The sequence below is a fragment of the Lepisosteus platostomus genome, chromosome 4 (assembly GCF_059453375.1).
Source record: "Lepisosteus platostomus isolate fLepPlt1 chromosome 4, fLepPlt1.hap1, whole genome shotgun sequence".
Taxonomy (NCBI): domain Eukaryota; kingdom Metazoa; phylum Chordata; class Actinopteri; order Semionotiformes; family Lepisosteidae; genus Lepisosteus; species Lepisosteus platostomus.
This window is the reverse complement of record NC_142614.1, coordinates 72,293,147-72,317,916: the sequence shown is the minus strand read 5'-3', so window position 1 is coordinate 72,317,916 and position 24,770 is coordinate 72,293,147. Positions and strand designations below refer to the sequence as shown.

Below are 24,770 nucleotides of genomic sequence, written 5' to 3'. Positions count from 1 at the left end.
AAAACAGGGATACACACCCTCTACACAGACGTGCAATGTGAAATGGCTGTTAAACATCCACATTTGGAAATAAAGAGACTGTTACTGGGGAAGGATGTAGGCTGTCACTTTCAACCATTTTCAGTAGGTTTAGGAAATCTGCTCAGCCAGATATATGCCTGTATATTTTTTCGCAGTTTAGAGAAACCACACATGCAGTATACTGTACATAGGCATTTTTTTTTCACTGAAAGAGAATACACCAATGATTGCTTTATGCAATGAATAACCATTATGCAGTACTTAGTGGAAGCTTATTTTTAAAACTGTTTTCTGCAAAACAAGGACATCGTCCGACCATTTTACAGAAATAGTGTATCTCAGAATGCATTTAAAAACTGAGAAATAGACACACATCGTTACACAAAGGGTCATGGGAGTCTGGAATGAGCTATCCAGCAGTCTTGTCCAAAATAATATCCTGGCTTCTTTCAAGAAATGACTGGATGATATTCTTGGTTCAAAGACCCAGCTACCAAACGAACTGTCAACTACGTTTGACAAACTAACGTCTGTCTGTTGTTCCCAAACCTTTGAAGGTGGTGTGATTATTGTCAACAGCTGACAGTGTCATGGAAACATTTAGCATAGTTTAACTTGTTTTTCTACACATCCTAATCCGTTATTTTGTTATCCCAAAACAACTCAAGTCTGCAAAAAACCTCAAATATTTATTACTTTTCCAAATGCTTAACATAAAAAATGTTGACACTATTTTAAAAAATAGATAAATATACTGTATAATTTTATATTTATTATATTTTGGTAAAATATAAAAATATGTTTACAGTACATTTGCCCAGTCATTTCATATTTGTTTTGCTTGTGCTTTTATTTTCCAACTATTTGTATGTTTTTTATATTGAACTTTAAATCTTGATCATAATGAATGATAATGCTTATCTCCAATGCTTATTTCCAGAATAGAAACAATCTTATTTCCAGAGAATTGTATAAATAAGCAAAAGCTGTCAAATTTGCAGTGGCACCAATAATGTTATATATATACAGTATGTAGAAAATCATAGGGTAGGTGCATTTTCCTGTCTTGGAATTAATCTGATCTTTATTTGCATACTGAGAGTTAACAAACGCTTCACAATGAGCTGTGGTAGGGAAGAACCTGTAAAGGTTATCAGAATATTTCAGCACTGAACAGCAAGAGAGTGGAACATAATTTTAACCTAATTTAACTTTTTAAATTTTTATATTTTTATTACACATGTGGGTTCTGTATTAATTGCATTACATCCATTTGATCTTTGTAGCAACATTTTTCTCTCTTTGTATTTGTTTTTCTCAGAAAGTCTTGAATTGCCCAAACCTTGCATTTTATCTAAACTTTTTTTAAAAATTTAGTTTTTAATGTTTATCTATCCTCATCATTTGGAATTATCACTAACTATACGAGTTATCTATATAATTGTTACACATTAGGAATAGCAGTGGTCCAAGTACAGATCCCTGTGGTACTCCACTGATCTTATCACACCAATCTGAAGACCAACCCCTTCTCTGTACTCTCTGTTTTCTATTTATTAACCTTCTATTTATTCATCTAATGCCTGTTCTTTGTAAATATAACAATACCATCACAGATTGTAATGTAGGAGTCATTCACATCTATAATTAAAAGACATACTGTACTGTAGCAGTGATTAAGCAGATGATTTTGTGTCAATTTAGTATCTTTCTTATGCAACTGTAATGGAGCAGCTGGACCTGGAGTGTTAATATTGGATTTGACCTCTAGAAGGTAGCATAAAGACAATCCAGAAACCAAGTGAGAGTAATAAAAGTGAAGCGTTTTCACAAGGCAATTGGAGTAGGTTCTTTGTAAAACAGTTGACACAAAAGAAGTTGTCTATTCTGGATTTGACTGTGGCTGGAAGGTTGCCGGTTCAAATCCTGTGGCTGGCAGAGGAATCCTACTCCGTTGGGCCCCTGAGCAAGGCCCTTAACCCCCAACTGCTTCAGGGGTGCTGTATAAATGGCTGACCCTGTGTTATGTACCCAAGATTCTCTCTCTCTGTCTGTGTATCTCACGGAGAGCAAGCTGGGGTATGCGAATAGACAAATTCCTAATGCAAGAAATTGTATATGACTAATAAAGTGATCTCTAAGTACAACAAGTCTCATTGTATAAGGTGAGACTTTTAAAGTTATATCCCAAGCACCTTCAAGAGTTTTCAGAGCCCCTGTGGCATGGTGCTGTTGATGCTTGTTAGGCTATGTACTGTACTGTATATTGGGCTTAGAGGTGTAATTTAGTTCTGCTCTAGTTTTTGACTGCATCTCATACAGAGTTGCCAAGACTCAGATCACTGAGAGTGGTGCCTATCAGTCACTCAGATTACTGTGGAAGTTATGTGGGCAGAATGGAACAGATCTCAAAGCGTAAGATGCCCTGAATTCCCTGCAGTTTAACAGAAATGGCTATTTATGGAAATACACATCTTTAGGTGTTGCAGTTGCAGTTCTGTCGAAATGAGCTTCTCTGTTGTGATCCTTGCTTCTGTCGTAAACAAATGATAAGTTAGAAGAAAACAACTGTTGTATTAATTTTTCAGTTGTGCCTATTTTCTGCCTTATCTCAAGTGTGTCCTTGCACTGAGCATTTGTTTTTTGTACTTTCCCATCCTTAATGACTGGGGTCTTTCTGGAAACTGAATATTTTGTTTTGTTGACAATGTCTTAGAAATAAGATGACACCTTACTTTTTCCATGGATTCTTTTCATATTAAGGAGGTGCATATTTGTGAGAATATTTTTTTCTGGCAATCAGCAACAATACAATATATGATTGTTTGTTATGTTAGAATGTTATTATAATATAATAATTATACATTTGTTTTTACAGTAAAATTGTCATCCTTGTATGAACACATATTGCTACATACAGGTACTTAGAGATAAACACTTAGAAATATGTATCCCTCTTAGTACACTTGGAACAATAAGGACATCTCACCATTAATGACAAATAAGTAATTAAATAAATAACATACTTGGAATCTCAATTCATTGTTTAAAGGAAGTGGAGGTGTCATAAGTGTTATAGTTTAGGATTCCCATGTATCCCAAAGATTAGGAACTACCTGATGTGCAGTTTCAGGTTTCCTGTTTGACTGTTTAGTCTTTTTTTTTTTGGCAGTTTTTCAGTTTTTCACTTTTAACAGACTTGTCTTATCATCTGCCAGAGGGGGTGATACAGGACTCAGAAACAGTGACTTGGTCACTGAGGACAATAGGAGTGTAAAGATAATTGTAGGTAATTAGCTTCATCCTGGGTCTTAGATTGCAAATGGCTGAAATGGCGCTATTGTTTCTTGCTATTGTGCTATTTTATCTGTGTGGTCCAGTCTCTGGTGTCCCTCTGTGTTAGATGTCTGTCACCCATGAGGTTAAGTGAAGGGCTCAAAAGAGGTGCTAAGAGTCTTGAGAGTTTTCAGACTGTTCTGGATTGGGTGCTGAAGTCTATGCCTGTATCCTGAATGTTGGTGGGTTGTACCAGACAAGTTAGTGAAAGCTGTGACCTTTTCCACAGATGTACCTACTGTAATAAAGAGAATGAAGTCCACTAGGCTGCTTGTTGATTGAATCCTCACAGACCATGTTGGGTTGCTTTCCTGTTAAAAAAAAAAACATTTCGTTTAAAATGAGGTGCATGTTTGCATGTTTGTAAATGCACAAGTTTTAATACTACGTTTTGTCTGTCCACAATTGTATTAAAAAAATCAAGAGATCATATTGCTTTATTTTTACATTTTCTTTTCGTCCTTGTGTTTTCATTTCAAACGCCGTGGTTAATCGCACTTGCATTTCTTTGGCATTTCTACAATTAATATTACAATTAATTTAACGGGATTTACAACAAAGACCAGAAAGCTAGAAAGGAATGAAACTTCCTAAACATTTAGAAAACTATTTTATTTTTCAAAGATTTTAAATGGAAATAAGAAAGTTAACGGCACAATTTTTGTGAATATAAATAACATAGTTTAAAATAGTCGTGGGAAGATTACTCTTTATACCGTATTGTAAAATTATTGTGCTTCATAAGTAGAAATTGGTGGGAACGCGTATAATACTATATGGACTTAATATACATTCACTCTGCCATATTACCCAATACTAGATTTAGATGTATGGATTTTCAGTGACGTAATAATAAACCCTCATTTATTTTATATTTATTTACATCAGTGTAAAACTATTTTAATTTCATGACTATCGTACAATGAAAGCCCCGCGCTCGACGTACAAAGTATAAAATATTAATATCTACTTTTACTCTGTGAAAATACCTCTGCTTTATAACTCAACTTCTATTTTTCCTGTTCGTATTCCACGGACAATAGCGCCACTTGCTGTGTAAATTGAGACATTAACCCACAGACGACTGAAAAGTCGCATTACTTTAAATATGCGAAACTGTGGAACATCTGTGGAACTGTGAAATCTCCACACCTTCTGTACATGTCGATGCTGCAGTGACACAAAGTGTAAGAATTTTAACATCATAAGGCAAATACTTGTTTGTTCGTAGGTGAGACGCACTGTAATATAACCAATAAATAAACTACGACCGCGGCGCAGATAAATGTTCTATTAATACTATACAGTATGTTGCAATAGGTTTCGTAAATGCTAGCCCGCAAAATATTAAGTAGGCTGCACTCAGAAGTTACATAACCATTGCAAAGGAATAAGTAAGAGGGGGAAAAGGCGGAGTTATATAGTACGTTAGGGATGCTTTTAAAACTTATTTTTATGTTTTCTCACCTTATAGGCATTTCCCTACTTTTATATGGTACACCAGCTACTCGGTTTTCAGTGTTTCAACCCCACCCACTAAACTTATGGTTGCTGTCTAGCAGGTCATTTTAGAAATCACCTTGAAATACTCCGGATCCATCCCTAATTAAAATTATTTAATTGCACAGAAACAGCTTGCACCGATGCTCTGATTGCTTTGCTGCATCGATGAAGACTGTAAACTTTAGTAATGGTAAAGTCATTCTAATAAGTTTTTTTTTGGAATATGGAATATTGACGAGTCTGAAACAAGAAAAAAAACTACAACTACTGTACGTACATAGGACTCTGAATCGTCATGCATCTTGCGGTAGCGATACCTGTGTGCCTAACGGGTGGGTCTCTACGAGTTGAGTGTTTGACCAGTAATTTTGAGTCCTTGTGAATCCTCGCTCCCTGCCTGTGACGTGGTTCCTCTTTCTATTTGGTGAGAAATTGGGCTTGCTCCTCCCGGAGAAAGGACCGTTCTGAATCATTCCGAGCTACACGCGCAACTTTGCAAGGTGAGCACGTTTGACTTTTTGTTGTTCTGTAACTCTAGCCTGTTTCTACATCTGAACAAACCGCGCTTTCAAGTAGCATACTTATTTTGCGGGTATTGTTATTTACTTTGCTCCTCTTGCAGGAATGGAAATTAAGGTCAGGGTCCCAATATTGGATAACCAGAGTGAGAGTGTCATTTGCAAGTAGTTAAATATGATTTGCGAGTAAAAAAGGGACTAAAGCGGTCTGAGTTCACATATGAAGGGCATTGGTGCTTATGGCGCTTTTAGACCATAAGTGCTCTTTTGGGGACTCTTGAATTTGCTAAGGGGCAGGGTGGAGATGTTTTAAAACTCTGAAATCAGTGCGGTAAAACTTTCCTCAAACAAAATGCCGTTTGCTTGAATTTGTTCAAGGGCAGAACCTAGTTGATAAGTCCTAAGGGTAGTGTGTAATTACATTAGACCTTTGTTCAGTATTATACAGCATGCTTGTTTCTCATATTGGAACTTTGCTGGAAACTGCACAAGAGCTGTTGGACAAGCTATCTTCGCGTATGATGTCATGATCACCTTAGGACCAGCGCAACGCTTTTTTGGAACTTGTAGTGTAAGCGATGCCAGGTTTAAACGTGAGAGTGTGTTTCCTGGCGTTTCGGATCAACATCATCGCTGTAGAATGTATCATTGTATTGGTTCTGAAGTGTTGGAACCGAGCCCCATTCTGTGTACTGTATGTACTAGACTAATACACGGAACTATATATTGAGTGTGTAAATTAAAACTGTGGTCTTTTCCAAATTAGGAGAAAAATTATCACGTATGATTAAATCATAACTTTGATTTCAACCAAGTTAGGAACTAGTCCGTCATTTAATTGCAATATACTGTACAGTATATACCTATTCGAGTGGGGTAGCTGTCAGTGCATTGGCCGCAAAGAAACAAGGTTATTTTAATGCTGAAAAATAGGAGAGGCACAACGTTTCAACTGTTCTTGAGCTCACATCATAAATCCCTAGCCAAAACGTTGTGTTCTGCTTCATTTGTTCTTATTTATGTTTCTTTTCTCTTGGCAATATGAACACTTTAAAAGAAAATGTTAAAAGACGACTGTTGCTGACAGATTACTTTCTGGACAGATTACAACTTGTAAACTCGTTTAATAACCTGAAAACATTTTTGGGGAAAAAAGGCATTTCGAAGTGTTAGCCGTCTCAAATGTCTGAGCGGCGTTTTGTATTTGAATTGAAAGTTATTGAAACTTAATTTTGCAATGTTCGCGATGCCAGGAAGGCGCGGAGATGGGTGTCAATACTTGTTTTCACTCATTAGCTGGAAGTTCAAAAAGTGAAAAGGCAAAGTAATGCATCTTTTCTGCTCCCGCTTTGCTTCTGTTGATACTCCCATGAGTTATGAGACTGTCTGGCTCCAGAGAAACCAGCAACTGTAGCGCACAGTCCAGTACCTGAAAAGGTTGCTTGTAGTACTAACTGACAAAATGTTCTTTTCGAGCGAATGGTCTTGGGGCGCATTTACATAAGGCCCACTTCTTTAAAGTTAAAGGAGTGCTGGAGGAAACAGCTGGCAAAACAAATATTGGGAGCTGAGCGTATGTAATGGTATAAATTAATAATGCAGTTCTTTATTTCCTGTATGAATGGGGTATTTGTGGAGTTAAGTAGGTTTAGCTTGCCATCTACTGGTCTGTGAAAGGATAGAGCTCCTCCAATACGCTATGTTTGAATTTATTTGCGCGCATGTTTCGCTGACGAGCTGTATAATCTGCAACCAGAGAGGTCATGTTAAAAGGGGGTTGTAGTCAAGAGCCAGCCGCATTTTAAATCGTTTAAGGTACACAGCACACTGGAGGGAAGTCAGTTATGGGTTTAATTTGTCAAGATACTCATAAATGTAATTATGAATGTACAATGTAGTGTTCATTTCCACTTAGCTAATGGTAACCACTGGAGTGATTTTTTTGTGGGTTGCGTTTAATGCCAAAGCTAACCACTGCTTTTTAGGAACTAATGATCCAATATAAGCAATTATCCAATCCAGTTACACTGAAGGACATCATTTTTTTGTCCTATGAATAGGTTATTTTAAGTGGGTGTGTCTTTAGTATAACTACTGTATGTGTACACACTCATAACTTTAAAGAAAACATTTCAGCCAAGTACAGTAAACTTCTGTTGAAGTTTTGGCTCTGGACATTTTACATTTTAGTTGAAAACAAATTCCATAAAATGTTACTAACAAAGTGTATTTTAACTGTTTTCTGGATTAACATACTGTAATACCTAAGGAGTTTTAGAATATACAATAAATTATTTTCTTTCAGGTGTTGCATTTATTCCATGTTTGTCCTCTAGTAGGAGTAACAGTTTTTTTTTTGGTGGAAAATGTGGAATTGAAAAAGGAAATTACATGTTCCTTTTCTGTCTGCACACTATCACAGCTGTCCATTTATCCTCACATAAACTGATCTATTCTATATGTATTAGCTTATAGTGCCTTCAAGGACATGTAATATACACCTTTTTCTTTCACAACATGGCTAGAATTTCTGTTTGTTTTTATATTGCATTGATATTGAGTTCCATGATTTAGGCCTTCTTATGTTTTTTCCAAAATTAGTATGAAACACCAAAAATTAATTTTAATATGTATCTAGGAAAATGCAAAGTAAATCCGCAAATATTATTTAATTTGGTTTAACGACTATTCAAAGGGAAATTACTTGGTGTATTTCATTACAGATAATTTATGTAGGCTTCAGCTAAATAATTATCTATAAGTGTTGGTGGGGTCCAAATACTCAAAATGGTAAGAACACATTGTGTGTACTTTCTGCTGGGACTCAGGAGCTGTAACAAATCCAAAAGATGACATCATACAAGCATGAAATGTGTATAACAAAAACTGTTCTGTTACAGCTCCTTAAGAGCAGATCCTTTAATTAGTACAAGGAGCAGAATGCCCATATTATAAGCTTGGACAACATGGAATAAAGTTTGCCTTCAAAAAATAAAGCAGCCACAAGCAATCAAGAAAGGCTTAAAAATGTCCATTTTAAAATGTAGGTAATGTTCTAAAAAAATAATTTCAAAATAGAATGCAAAGCAAATTTGGGCTTTACCACCTCTTTAGTTGCAATGAACTATCATCTCGCAGGTGAGTTACATAAGGAAGCTGTACTAGCTGTACAATGATCCTAAAAGCTCTTAGCTGTTTATTTGAAAATCATTAACAACAGCAGGCCACACACACGCTGTTTTTGCATGTGAGACCTCAAGGGCCGTACTGTAACTGTTAAGCAGAAATCCTTGGATAGTTTATCTTGTACTGAAAACAAAAAAAAGTACTGCTGTTACCAATAAGTTTTCTACCTCATGGGTAAATTGTAAATTTGGTGGTTTGCACCAGAGAAATTAAAAACACAGTTAAACAATATCATCAATACGTTCATCAGTACATGATACATTTTAATGCAGTAAATTCCCTTTGTTAATATTAGAATAAAGGAATGTTGACTTTGCATTATTTTTTGTGTAGTTTATAAAGAAGGTGCTGCTTTTTTGTCTAAAAGATTATAAGGTTTAGACTGTATAATAGTTTCTTCATTTAATATTCTGTAGCAAAAAATATTTTCTTAAAAGAATAATGCTTTGGCACAGACTTCAAACAGAGCCATTCACTATTCATTACATATCTTCTTTGAAAGTCTTATCAGAACATGTTGTCATGTTTCTTTTTCTTAAACAATACAGTGAAGGTGGTCTCCTTCAGATTCTGTTATCAAAGCATGGCTGTATCATGACACTGAAGAGACTGCATTGCAACAGATAGCCTGTTTCAACAAACACGATTTTACTTTCATTGTATCATTGCTCAGTTTTATTGACTTCCATCAGTGTTTAGCTCAGGTGACAACCTAAGGCTGTCCACCTGTGTAAACCCGGCCTCATTGATGAGCCAGGGCAGCCCACCAGCACTATTAGAGAGAAACTTTTACCAGCGTCAGATTAGAAAGATTACTTTGTAACCGTCTGATAACAGAGCAAATCTTGGGTTTCATTGATAAAAACATTCTGAATGTGAAAAGCGAGACTTGGAGGAAGCCACCTGGTGAAGTGCAAACAAGACACTCATCAATTCATCTATCCATCTGTTTTCTAATTGCTTCATCCAGTTCTGGATTTTGGGGAGCCTGAGCCCATCCCAGCAAGCAATGGGCACAAGGCAGGATACTCCCTGGATGGGACACCAGGGCAGACATAGCCACGCTCACACTAGGGACAATTTTCCCAGAATCCAATTAACCTCTTGTGTGTTTTTGGAAACATATCTAAAACTAAGGTTAGGAGCTGCCAGTCTAGTAACTGTGATCTCCGAGAACTCCCCCAATCTTTTCATTTTCATTTTTCTTTTCATATCTTAAAGATGCTCTTTTTCATTTTAGTTGTACTTCCATTGAAATGTTTCTTTTCATTCACAAAAGAAAAATAGCAAATTTTGGTTAAATTAATCATATACTTTGTGTGACTTATCACAGATTATTTAGGTTGTTAAGCACAGGTTACCATTATCTTTTACAGGAAAATGTGAAGAGTCCTTATTTTCTCATCTTTTGCTCAGAGAAGCGTCACGTAAAAGACTCTGTATTGTATTTCATTGAGTGGTAGATAAAGGGTTAATTTGTTTTACAGCTATTAAATATTTTAACCCAGATGTAAAGTTTTGTAAAGTCCACTTTACAGTACTGCACAGAGATAATAAATGTTTTTTAAGAAAATGAAATCATAATTTCTTACCGATTCTTTGCTGCCTAAATTATACTGTAATTTAATTCTATTGGCATGCTTAAGTGCTCTATTTATAAACGATTCCTGAAGTAATAATAATAATAATAATAATAATAATAATAATAATAATTGCTTACACTTATATAGCGCTTTTCTGGACACTCCACTCCAAGCACTTTACAGGTAATGGGGACTCCCCTCCATCACCACCAATGTGCAGCATCCACCTATATACTGTATCTTCAGACAAAAGTCAGCAAGGCCACTATAAAACATTGATTTCCTTTTCTCTTTCTTTCAAAAACAAACTGAAATGTGAGAACAAAGTAAATACACTCTTTTATTGCATTAGAAAAAAAAACATTTTTAAAAGGAGAAAAATACACAGTGAAAAACCATTATGCTTTTGTTTTAATGTGTTTTACAAAGTCTTGAAATATTTGATTTTGTAAGGCAACCACTGTCCTTAAACAGTGAAATAAAATTCCAATTAAATCACATATATAAAAAAGTCTTGTTAAGACCTTTATATTTATTTTAAGAGGACATTAAATATCATGGACAGTAAGTACTACATACTTTTCAAAATAGGTTATAGTAGTTATTTAATTCTATCCTGGAACATTTTTCTGTTTACAGCTATAAAAGGGCATAAATCCTTTCAGTACAAAAAGCCTATCCAGTATTATGATGTAATTGAAGTAAAAAGTATATTAAGCATACATTGGAAACATAACACAGTTCAACAGTACTGTTCATTAAACATTAACATTAGCCAAAGCTGGCAGAAAACATTCTGCAGTCTCCTGAGCTTTCACTGTGCTGAAGTCTACTGTGTAAGAAATGGTGGGTGAGAAAGATACTGTAGGTCTGCCTGTGTTCCTGGTTAACGAGTAGTTCCTTAGAAGGTGTTGCACAGTGCATGAAAATTATTATTCATTTCATGCAGAACAGTTCCAAAATCATCAAGACACTAAAGCTTATGATAGTGAAGTATAAAATGATTTAATAAATCTCTGATGATGATGAGCTTACTAGACTGGAATTGAACAAAATCGGGGTACCATTTTAGATTGCACAGAATGGCGTTTTATGTTGAATACACTTTAAAGAGTCATGTTGCAATGCATTGTTTTGCAGTCAAAGAACAAGAGGAATACAGAATACTGGGAAAAAATAAAAAGACGATTTCATGTTGTATACAAGGTCTACATGTTTGAAAGATCCCACTCATTTTCACCAAATAAAAAAACAAGTTTTCTACAACAGATTTAGTACACTAAGGTTACGTTTCTTTCTGAACATTTCAGGAAGCACTTCGTTTGACAAGTCCTAAAAATATCTTTTAATAATTTAAGACTTGCACATAACATCATTTTGTCATTTCCAGTCGTTTATGTTTACACTGCAGCAGTTCAGTTTACTGAAGAATAATAATTATCTTCACTCTTCAAGAATTACAGGATATGAAGTGAGCTAACCAACTTGCAGGATTCATTTCAAAGTCATTTACATTTCTTTTAGCTAAGAATCTCTAAGCACAACCTTAACCACCCCCATATAGTGGAGTAAACATCTTGATGATTAAAAGAACGTCTATATGAGAAACAGAAGGTGTGTCCTTGCTTTTGATTAGACAATGGAGACCAAAAGGGCCTCTCTGACAGCTTCCAGCAGTGAGATCAGGAGAGAGTGAACACTTCAGAATCAGACAGCAGATCCAGGAGGGGAGAGCAGTTCAATATAAAGGGTGATATAAAGGGAATGGGGGATTGAAAGATATTACACAGAAGCTGTTGGGCATTTAGAGTAGGTGAGCTGAGGTTTGAGAGAATGTGTCCCATTTGTAGTTATAATAATAATAAACTTTATTTAAATAGCGCCTTTAATGGTGGCTTCTCAAAGTGCTTTACAGAATGACAACAACAATAAATAAAACGAATACAGAAGCAAAAACACAATTACAATATACAGAGGAGACCGTGGATGGTGGTACTAAGAAAAGCAGAGGGGTGAAGAATGGAACCAGTTACTGTATGTAAAGGCTCTTCTAAAGAAGACGGTTTTGAGTCTGGATTTGAAGGAGTTTAGAGAAGGTGACTCTCTGATATCCTTGGGCAGAGAGTTCCAGAGCTTGGGGGCATAACAGGAGAAGGCCCTGTCACCCATATAATGTAGACGGGCTTGGGGGACAGTTAGGAGACCAGAATTAGAGAAGAGCAAAGGTTGCGAGGTGGGGAGTAGGGTGATAATAGTTCAGACAGGTACTGAGGTGCAAAGCCATGCAGAGCTTTATCAGGTCAGCATGAGGATTTTAAAGCCCACACAGAATTTGACAGGAAGCAAGTGCAAGGACTCCAGGATAGGAGTAATGTGATCACTTGCACTAGACCTGGATAGTTATTATCTTTGGTTGCTGCATTTCATCCCAGTGAGCAAATATGGGTTAATACAGAACCCTTTTCACCTGCATGTCAGTACGTCTTATTTCACAACAACAAAAATATTAAATGAAGGGAGGATAGTATTAAACCATACATATTGCTTGGATCTCAGTTTAAAAACAAAAATTGCCATAGAGTAAGCAGTTATATTTACATGTATTATGTAAATATTACATATTTTTAAGTATGACAGAAAGCCTGAATGGACTAATTGAAATCTTGCAATTAAAAAAAAACACATAAAGAATTTAACAAAATTGTTATACAGTACATATTTGCATTTTCATTAATCAAGGATGTGAGGTCATGATCTAGGATTGAAGACATCTTTAAATTCTGTGCAAATGAACCGTGTGGTTATCTAAAAGGCTGTACAGTATATACTAGCTGGTAAATGCCCCGAAGCTAGCTTGGAGCCTTTTCCTAAGATTTTGACTTTTCTTACATGTTATTTTTTTTCCTAGGAGGTGTTTCTATGAAAGCATGGGCTTAATTAAATATGGGCAACTGAACCTCCAAGGACTGCCTCTTTTCATAAATTTTCTCATGTTCCCATTTTTTAATATATGAGTAAGATATTCAGTAGGAAGCAACTGAACAGATCTTCTGACCGATCTAGATTTTTACATTATACATATGTATTGTAAAACAGGTAATAGAATGATGGACCCAATGTCATTTTCTAGTATATAATGAAATAAGATCTGTTAAATGTATGGTGCAAGGCCAGTTCAGGATTTTGTGCCGTTAACTGGGTGACACATCTGAAATAGTCCTGTAGCTACAGACTGACAGATGTGTGTATTCTAAGAACAGTATTTCCCTGTATGTGAATAGAGAACCTCCAGATTTTGGCAGAGGTATAGTATGTGCTGAAAAAATACTGTAAAAACAGCATGAAAACGTTCATGCACATAGTGAACACTCAGAATTTGCTTTGTTCTCTTCTTGGATTCTTCTTGTTCATGGATTGATTGTATACCATACATAATTATAAGAGTGATTTAATTTAAGTTCACGGTAAATCCATTCATATTTTTCTTCAGAGAAATATTTATCAGGGGGTTTATGTTCAAAGTAAACTAAAAATATTTCCTTTTTTTAGATTACATTTTTCAAATCTAACTGTTAAACTTTGATCTATAGTTTTCTGCGACACTGTTCTGAATAAAGCAGTTAGAAAATGGATGGATATACTGTATAAACTTTATATACTGTGCAGTATAATGTATTTATAACTTTATGTGTATTAGAGAAAATATCAGAATTCATGCATGCTGACCTCATACATCTAGACTAAATGTGTGCAGTAAATTGTAATTGCAAAGTGAAAACTTTAAAGTAAATACAGAAATGGGTGTCTTGCACAGAGCATAAAATTTGTCTTGGAATGGAAACACATGGCTCTTGTTCCAGAATTAGGAAATGGAACATTAAAGAAATGTTGAACTTTGGTTTTTAAGCATATTTTGGAATTATTTTTGAGTTATTGTTTAAGGAGTTAAATGTATTTTTTTAGCATTAAGATGGACATGGTAATTGTGATCGGAAGATTTTGAATTTGAATTTTGAGGACAGTAACACATAAGTAAAAAATTGTGTGCTTTATAATGATGTGAGTATCAGGAGATGAACACAAAAAAATTAAAAAAAACTTAAGGGATTATCCAATCTAATGTGATCTACTTCCTTACGTTTCATATGATGCACTTAAAAACTGGATCACAGAGGGACTAAAGAATATATTTTGGTGTATTAAACAAACCAGAAAACATCTGCACTAAAAATGAAGGGGACCAATCTGTGATATTAAGGGAGAGACTTTATATATTACCTTGTGTTACCATTCAGTCATAAGCTTTGGAGGTTATAATGACATACACATACAGTAACAGTTAGTTTCTTTAACAAAAAGGGGTTTCACATTAATAGCGTAACATTGATACGCTACGCTAACAGAAGTTCTTTCTTTTTAAAATGAAGGGAGATTCTTCAGGTTCACTGATGGTGGAAGGGCTAGGTTTTAGTTAAGAAAATACTAAAACAATGCTCATAAGGCGTAATTCACAAAAGGTTCTCACTTGCACTGTGTGTTGTGTCTTATCCACAGGGTGATCATTGAATAAGGTGCACCTTATTTCATAAGAACAAAGTACAGTATGAATGAGACCCTTCAAGGACGGTGACTCTTAGAGATCTAACCTCCAAATACTACTTGCCAGTAACCCAGGTGAAGTGCTCACAATGAGCCACCATTGTAAAACCCTTCCAGTTCAAGTTCTTACGCAGCTCTTTTTTGTTTGGCTTCTGTTTGCTACCTGACTTTAATGGTCCACACATTTGGTTTGAAACCATTAAAAGTTTTTTGGCTCTATGGATTGAAAGGAATGTGAACTCGTTCCAACAAATTCAGTTTTTTTAAAAAATCTGCGCTTGGATTGATGTCAATGTAAATAAACATTTATATTACCTTTGCTCAATGTTTAAATTGGCATTTTTAACATAACTACCGCTATACACATGGAGTACTGTCCTAAGGTTTCCTTTTTTAACACAAAAGACCATTAACTCTGAAACTTGACTTTATGCAAGAATCTCTTTCCAAATGTGGCTGCATGACTGCTAAGCCTTTAGTAGCTTCCAATGTTTTATCTCAGAAAAAAGCACATTGAGTTTTGAATTAGAAGATCCACTCCACAGAACAGTGAGCCTTTGTGCGTGAGCTTTCTTTTTCAGATTGATGGCATTCAGTCGTGAATGAATTAAGAAAATGTCTAAGTTGCCATAGAGACCATGCAGTAACATATCCTTTTCATGTCAAGGTCTTCATCTTATTTTGCGAAATTCCTACTTATGTCTGCGTTACTACTTTGAAGGCGGCCTTTCTTCCTCTTTAATGAAACTGGGAATAAAGGTAGAATTCGTGAGAATGCTAAACAAATAATGATTTTGGAATTCCTTTCTTTAAAAAAAATGGAAAAGTGTAGTGGAAAAACATTTATTTTCCTGCCCCGATTCACATACTCGTCAAGAGATCTGTCAAATGATTATTCAATGTGCATTTGGGGTCTTTATGTGTAGTGTGAAAAGTCAGACTCTGCTTATCAGGGTTGAGATTAGTATAGCAAAGAATGAACAAACAATTTTATAAGCAAAAAATATGAATCCTGTGTGTGTTAGATGAGTATCCATTCAAGAATGGAGGAACCCGCAAAATCAGGTTATATCCCTCTTTTACATAGATGTGACTGTCTGGAAGATTGACTGATTGATAGGATAACCTGATCATTTTTTTACTTTTTAGTATTTCCTCCTATCAAAAAAGTTGATTCAGTTTTCTGAGTTATGTCTTTGCAGATCTAACGTTCCCGAGACCCCATGAGAACTGTCAGTTTCCTTTGCCTCGTCTGCCAGAATGGCACAGTGCCAGGGTCCGTTCCTCTGGAGTGGTGTATCCGTTGGATCACATCGAAGATAAAACACTGTTTGCCTCACAGTCCGTGAGCTGGGACTTAGCCCATGACACCTGAGCCTTGACGTCTAAGAAAGCTCAGCTTTGATGTTTACCAAGCGCTTCTCAACATGTTTTAGATCAAATGAGGCACACCGCTGGCCTCTACTTCGTTTTGCTTTCAGTACGGGCAAAAGGCAGTGGTTATGGAATGAATGTTTGTATCGCGTTAGACTAACAAACTTGACTGACTAATAAGACCTACTGTATGCTATAGCTCCTTTCTGTATCCAGAAACCTCAGAATCAAACCACCCATTTCACTGCATATAATATTTATATTCTAAATATATTCTGTACCTTTAGTATATTAATTAAAGGAACAGCTACAACTGGAGTACATTTCTTTATAATGTAAAATAAATTTACCAGTGGACTGTACTTTTTGAATCACCTCATTTTAACATTGACTGATACATTCTGAGCATATCACATCATATTTTCTACTGCAGTGACACAGTCAATTAACTTTCATTTCTGTTCTTATGAAATACGAACTGTCCTAATCAATAGAAGAAAAGCACTGAACCGATTGAAACAGCCAAGCAATTAAACTCTTATTAATTATCAAGCGAGTGTCTGACTCTGAAAGCTACTCTCGATCTGCAGATCATCTTTCATTTGGCTTAAATCTTGGATACTATCTTTCAGTATCTTCCTGACTTGGCTTTCCTGTTGAAAGTGATAAAGTAATATATGTAAAGTATTTTAATAATATATCCTAAGTACCCACTGCATAAACTGCCAATAGTAGGCAATTTAAAAAGAAATTGTATTAGGTGTGCTAATCTTAAGTCATGTCATTTGCCAAACCGCTTTATCCCATACGGTGTTGCAGGAAGCCGGAGCCTACCGGGCCAATAGCGAGCGCAAGGCAGGGTACACCCTGGACAGGACGCCAGTCCATCGCTGGGCAAGTGCAAGCCAATCACACATGGGGACAATCTGGAAACCATGATACAGGCTGAGGGGGAAATCTGGCCCGGACACTTAGGGATAAGTCCCTACTCTTCTCGAGAAAATGCCCGGGGATCTTTAATGACCACAGAGAGTCAGGACCTCGGTTTAACATCTCATCCGAAAGACGGCGCCCACTACAGGATAGTGTCCCCGCCACTATACCAGAGCATTAGGACCCACGCAAATCGCAGGATGGGCGCCCCCTGCTGGTCCCACTAACACCTCTTCCAGCAGCAACCATAGCTTCCCAGGAGTCTCCCCTCCAGGCACTGACCAGGCTCAACCCTGTGAGCTTCAGTGGGCTGCCAGTTGAGAGCTGCAGGGTGATATAGCTGCTGCTGCTAATCTTATCACTTTATTTTTTTCTTATCTATAAGAACATCTAAACCACACTCTACAAAGCTGTAGGATGCATTCTGGATGCATTGTTCTAGTAGAGATGAAACACCTTATGAAAGGTTTTGACTGCGCTGCCAATAATAAAAGCTGTTTTAAAGGAGAAACTCAATATCTTAAATAAAACTTTATTATACTTTATTATAAGTTGTATAATAACCAGACTTGATGGGCCAAATGGCCTCCACTCATTTATAACTGTTTGTAAGCTCTAAATATGTTATTTTTGGGGGATGCTATTTTAATGTGGATTGATTTGCTGTGATAAATAACCACAGATAAAACAGTGCTCACATGATGGTCCAGTTGTTACTGGTGGAAACACTGCATAAGATTAACTGTGCAAGGGGTGGTCATGACAGTCAATGATTATACTGCCCTTCCACACTGTTTGTTTGATGTAGTGTAGATGTCTGACATCTGTAGCTGTGATGCACCAATAATCTTGCTGGCTACTTTCACAAACCTGCTCAGTCTGTTTTTATTACATGTATTAAGGTTACCAAAGCAGGCTACCACAGTACAGTACATGTAATAACAGATTCCATAAAGGTTCTGTAGAATAATGTCATCATTGCACTACACAAATTAAAAGAGCAAAGTCTTGCATAAGACATGTTAGCTTTTAATCAACAACAGTGCCAAGATATTTGTAACTGTTGGCAATTTCAGCTTCTTGCTCCACAATGACTTTTGGTTTTGCAACTGGTTGTTGCTGTCTATAGTTAATTATCATGTCTTTGTTTTTTGACACATTAAGCTGAAGGAAGGGGGTGTTGCACCACTCAAAAAACAGTCCACCACAGACCCATGATCAGTGTCTAGATCATGGAGGAGACTTGATAATTACAGTCATCATCAAACTAGATGATGTGTCTGTCCTCTACTGCTGTCTGTATAAAGAATGTGCAGGATTGGGGATTGCACACAGCCCTCGGGACACCCGGTGGAAGAAAAAGGATGCTCTGATATAAAACCATTAGCCCTCACTCTCTGTGATCTGTTGGTCAAAAAGTCTAAAATCCAACCTACAATGTTGGAAGTCTAATTTCGAACGGCTCTATCCAAAACAGGGGTTGTGGATGAGCCTCCCCTTTAGAAAAATCAAACACTTAACTCTTTGTGCTAATTGTCTTCCGTTTCAAGTAGTGTGTTGAAAAGGTGGGGAAGCCACCTTGACTCAATCTGTTCTATCCTGTCATGTGATTTTGGAGATAAGTGGCTATAGAACTAAGTCTGATGACTAGCTATTGATTTGGAAGTCATTCAGAGACTTGTTATTCAAGAGATGCCAAACAGACCACTGACATTACCATCATGTGCAAATTGAATTCAGCTCTTTAACCCAGAAAGCGAAAGATTAGCTCTAAGTAAAAATAAAATATTGTCATTGTTGTGTGAATACAGTATATGAAAAAGTAACTCTTTTAACGTTTGGGATGTGTTACTGTGGTAGTGGATGTAAATTAACGTAGTATGTAGCTGACAGTTTTTCTATATACTGTACGTCATTCCTCAAACCAGTGTCAGCATATTGTCATCAATGGAAACTATGTGGAAGTGCATTTAAAACTGAGAACAGGGGCATTTCTTTAACAAAAGGGTTGCGGGAGTATGGAACAAGTGTCCATGCTGGTGAAACTGATACTGTACCCTGACTTTTTTCAAGATATAGCTGGATCTATTGCATCTCTTGCATCTATTAGTTATCAAAATGGGCTAGAGTGGCCCAATGGCATAGTCTCATTTTTCTAACGTTCTTATGGTCTTACAGTATGTCTTAAGCGTACTTACAGGTCACTCCGAGACTATGGCATGATCCAGCCATCATAATTCAAACCAGGGCACATACTGTACCTGTATTTAGTTATAGAATCTACCCATCACATCATACTTATACAACAAACTTCATACTGTAGGTACTATAAATAGGGGCTCAGTGGGTCATGAAAAGATTTGTTAAGCAGTGTCAGATGGAAACGAATGGCAAAGACAGTAGGAAGTTGAAATTTACACTCGTGTCATGAAAGTGCATCATGAAATTAACCTGCTGTAACTCTGGAGAGCTTATTATTTTGGGATCTTTCTCTATTCCTGTGATATAAACAATTATATTGAAAAGCTTTTTTGACAGGCAGTATAACAATTTCTGGATACATCCCATTCTAATTACAGTTTACAATTTCTGAAACGTAAATAAAACTGATAGATTGGTGACTTTGGTATGACTTTGAATAACTTAGATATAGCCTGTAAACCTGTGTGCACATAGTGCTATTGTAGATCCCTGTCCTATTCTTCTTTAATACCTAAAATATTTTACATTGTATTTGTTGCATTTCAAGTACTCTGGATATGAAAATGACATTTTACGTGTTTTTCTAAAACTTGATTGAAATGAATACTCTTATGTGATGAAACATTAACTTTTCCACAATCCACACGTATATGGCCACAACCTAAAATACTGTATAATGTGCTTTTAATGCCGTGTTTTACTTACAAACCCTTTGTTTAATTATTTATTTCATAATTGTGTTAAACTACCTCATGAAATGAATTCCCAGCCAAACATAACAGAATGGGGTAAGGAGCATTTTTAACAAAGCAGTGATTGTTTCATTTCATTTTTCTTTAAAAGGCAATGTCTTGAAATGTCAAATTGAAGAAAACACGTAACACTACAGATAGAGCTTTTTTCCTTGCATTTTCTTATTTTTAATAAGTTTCTCTTAATTAGTCTCAGGCTAATGAAGTGTAAGTGATGCTATAACAGAGCAAAACACTGGAGTAGCTTCCAAGTAGCTAGGATACAGTATTTAAACTCAGTTACACAGTATTGACTACTTGTCTTAGTTTATCAGGTAGTCTCCCATTTAAGACTTCATGGCCTGAGATGAAACAGAGTGTTGTTGCTCACACTATGAAAGATAATGAGGCAAATTTACTCAGCTAATGGACTTTTGATGTTCAGATGTGAAACAAAAGACTAATGAGCAGATTGGAAGAAAGTTTATTTAGGACTGAAATAGAGTGATTCACATATCCTTCAAAAACTGGCTGGAGAGGATCTTTAGGTGAATAACCCACTGACATCTGAATGAGGATCAGATCAATTTTAAACTTATTTTCAGTGAAACTTATTTTTCCTGCTGAACTCCCAATTTTTACATAGTAGTTTCACGACTAATAGGACACAGTTCTGCTGTGCTACAGTGCTGTTACTCTTAATGGTTAGTCACTCAGGTGCAACAGCCACCTGATTTGTTGCTACTGTGCATTTTTAATCTCCTCAAAGTCACCTAGAAAAGTCTTACAAAACACAACCTGCTGCTGCATTCTCTTTCACAACTACAGACTCTAAATATAAAAAAATGTGACTGTTTTTTGCTACAAGCTATCCAAAATGTATTACAGTTTTGTTTTTAAAAAGTAACTGTTACTCATATTCTATGAATTTGGATGCTGAAATTCTCCAGACCATATTATAAGATGATTTGTCTCTTTCATGCAGTACATGAACAGCCAAGTCAGAAACCTATGAAGCTCTGAAACCTGGCTTTCTCTGTGCCAGCACTACTGCCAATTTAAGATTAGCAATCATAAGATTTAATATAAAAAATGACAAGCTAAGTAAGACCGTTGTGCAATTATGACTTGCCTTTTACAGTTCCAAGACCAAGTAAATGACAAATGAAGCTGACATTTTGCCATATTAGCAAGTCATAGGTTGCTCAGCAACACTTATGTTCAATAGGGTCAAAAACTAGCTTTTTAAAATGTCTGAAAGGTGATTTGTTTTCTTAGGACCAGTTAATTATCTTATTACCAACCTTTTAGTCTCATATTGTCCCATATTTGCTGCCACTAAATGCATAGTAATGTCCTTTGAATCTATGTAATTTCCCCCCCCCCAAAAAATGCAGCTTTCTCTAATTCCTTCCAGACGGCTCCCAGGTCCACTCTGCCTGCTTTCCAAATAAGTACCGGGGGTTAGTCCTTTCAGATCATTCTGTTAATGTAACAGGCTCTGACCTGTGACTCTAGGTTCTGGTGGATCCTGAGGATTTCCATGGGGGCAACATCTAGTTCAGAAGTGTCTTCATCTAGTCTCCACTTCTAGACCTAGTTCCCTGGAATGTATCGAGACAATGGAACAAATGAGGAGGCAGATACAAATCGGAGGACGCCATTTGGCCTCATCTTATAGGTAAAAGTAATGCTGAGGCTAGTTTTCATATCAAGCACAGTGCGTCTGTCATAAAATCACACATGTAGGGGTCCTAGCGGTCTTGATATTCTGGGGGCTAAAATCCATTGTGTTATGCTCTTGTTTCTAAATGGTAAGAGGTTGATATTCTGAATGTACAGTATGCATGCAACCATTTCTTTTATGAAAATCATGTGGGTGATAGAGGAAGCATTTTGTAAGAGGTCTAACTTCCTGTTCTACTCCAGCTACAGGAGGTAATATAAGGAAATCTTGAAACCCTCATTGTCTCATAACCATCTAAGACAGCCGAGTTGAGCCATTTATCGTCAACTCAATGGGTTGCACTGCCATTGTTTCCATCCAGATTCCTGAGTAAACACAATGGTTGTAATGGGTAAAAACCATTCAACACTTCAGGAATGAGAGGCATTTTACATATATCACATATAACATTCAGAGCATCTGTTACTATGTCAGTCTCCTCCCCAGGATTGACTGGACTAACATTTTCAAAAGTAGATGGCACTGTGCCTCTGTAGTGTGGTCATGGAAAGAAATTAGGGCAATTTACAAATTCCCATTTTCTTGCCACTATAATCTAATGGAAACACAGAACCTTAATCAAACAATGTAATTCAGCATGGTAAATAACATAATTTCTGCTCTCTGGGTATTTCAAGGTCTGCGTAATTTACTTACAGTTTAAAGGTGTTCCCCATTATTCTAAAATAAACAGTGTGGGTTTTCAAATACATGATGTTATTACTAATGCCTTACAGGACATGTTCTGTCAGAAATATTGGAAACAGATGTGGACTTAAGAATCTCTAGCTATTACAGCTTGTGAAGAATGCATTGACAATTAAACCTGATTCATGTACATAAGAAAGTTGGAATTCAAGGAGTTTCAGTTGTTTCACAGTTAAGGAATGCTCCCAGACAACCATCCTGGTAGTCCACTTGTTCTCCATCATGGTATTTTGCTAGAAGGCATGATCCTTCTTATGACACAGTAAGTAGTTTTGATTTTTACAGGTGTGTGTAATTCTGAAAGACTTCCAAATTCCATATTTTGCTGTATCTAATATGAAAGAAACAAGTGTTTTCTTCTGTGTAGTTAATGAGCAAAAGATTCTAAAATGTCCTAAAACATAAGCAGTCAGCTTTAAATACACTGCTGTACAAGCTATACAATGAAAAATAATTTGGTTTAGACATTGGAAAATTATTTCAATGCAATGTGAAGTTCCTGAGATATGAAGTAAAGACACATCTTGATTTTTGTAAATGTCATTTAGATGTTACAGGGTTATTTTTATAATAAGCATGTTACAGTGAGCTCATTTCCCTGATCGCTCAGGAGCATGTCAGGGGCAGGTCTATTGGTTCAGTGGGTCTGGTGCTCATTTAAGCAGTGCAGCTGAGCACGAGGTGGGACAGTAATAAAAAAGCTAAATGAAAATATTAAAATGTATTGTTAAAAATGTAGAATGTGCATAAGACCTCATTTAGAATATTATTTTATTCTATATAGGATATTGCTGTTCTCATATCAATCCAGAGCAGCAATAGACAGTGCATTCAAGCTTAAGTTCATGCAGGCTCAAGTGAATCTTTTTAAATATTAAAAACCGTCAAGGGTACTGACAAAAGACAATCCAGTGAATTCCTTCAGAATAAACAGTGAAATGTGAACTAGAGTGCAAAAGTGTCATATACAGGGAAATGCATTTAAAACTAAGATCAGGAAACTTTTTTATGCAAAGTTTCGTAATTACCTACTGTCATGTCATTGAAGACGATGCCTTAGATACTTTCAAGACGCAGCTACAGTAGATGAGATCATCAGATTATTTAGTTTCTATCTACCAGATGATCTAGAAGGGCCGAATAGATTCCTCTGAACAGATATGGTGCAACAACAAACTTGGTACTTTTCCACATGCAGCCTGATCTTGTACTGAAGTCTGCTGGGACATATAGTCTTTCTTCATGTCCTACCCTGAGGAAAAACTGCAGTGTCTCTTTTTTTCTTTTATTTCTTAGTGTGTTGGGCATGCAGTACTGGATTTCTGGGGCTCCACAATATGCAAGAACCATCTGAAATCTTTCCCAGTCTCTCAGCACCTCTGTAATTTCATGTAAAGCAGGAATATAACATCTTCTCCTTGCTAGCAAAACATTAACATACTCTTGCTGCAGTTATACATTTAAGAATTAAGATGGGTCCTTATAAGTAAGCAGTGGTAAAGAAAGACTGTAGTAAGAGAAGAAAATGACAAGTTTTCGTGATATACACCAACTTTTCTAAAGACTTTTGCCATGCAAGAACAGTTATCTAGCAATTACATGCTCTTTTAAGCAATTTTAACCTTTCTTAGGTCATTTTCAAAGTAGTGGTAATATTATTATTATTATTATTATTATTATTATTATTAATAATAATAATAATAATAATACTAATAATAATAATAATAATAATAATAATAATACTTTACACTTACTGTATATAGTGCTTTACTGGACACCACTCAAAGTGCTTTACAGCTAATGGGAAGTCCACTCCACCACCACCAATGAATGATGCAACAGCAGCCCAAGTGCACCAGTAGGCTCACTACACATCAGCTCTCAGTGGGGAGGAGAATAAAGTGATGTAGCCGATTCATAGATGGGGATTATTAGGAGGCCATTGCCAAAGGCCAGTGGAAAGTGTATCTAGGACGTCAAGTTTACACACCTACTGTTTTCAAGAAGTGCCCTGGTATTTTTAATGACCGCATAGCGTAAGGACCTTGGTTTTACGTCTCATCCAAAGGACGACTCCTTTTTACAGCATGGTGCCTCCTACAGGCCCCACTAACACCTCGTCCAGCAACAACCTTAAATTTGCCCAGAACATCTCCTATCCAGGCACTGGCCAGGCTCACATCTGCTAAGCTTCAGTGGGTTGCCAATTGAGATAAAATGAGTGCTGGGGTTCTTTGCATTGTAATAGCGTCATCCAGAGTTATTACTCAGGATCTTCAGCATTTCAAAGGGTGTTACTAAAAATTGGCATTTCAAGGCACTTTTTACAGTATGTGTTGCTACATCATAG

The 24,770-nt window shown here is 36.3% G+C and overlaps 1 protein-coding gene across 1 annotated transcript in view; it reads left to right on the top strand.

The window, feature by feature from the left end:
• Positions 1-4,792: 4,792 nt before the first annotated feature.
• The window catches only part of hapln1b (hyaluronan and proteoglycan link protein 1b), a 39,042-nt gene continuing 19,064 nt past the window's right edge, over positions 4,793-24,770 (top strand). The window contains exon 1 of the mRNA XM_088630639.1: positions 4,793-5,360. The gene's annotated coding sequence lies outside the window, so the exon portion shown is untranslated. The remainder of the gene's footprint in view (positions 5,361-24,770) is intronic.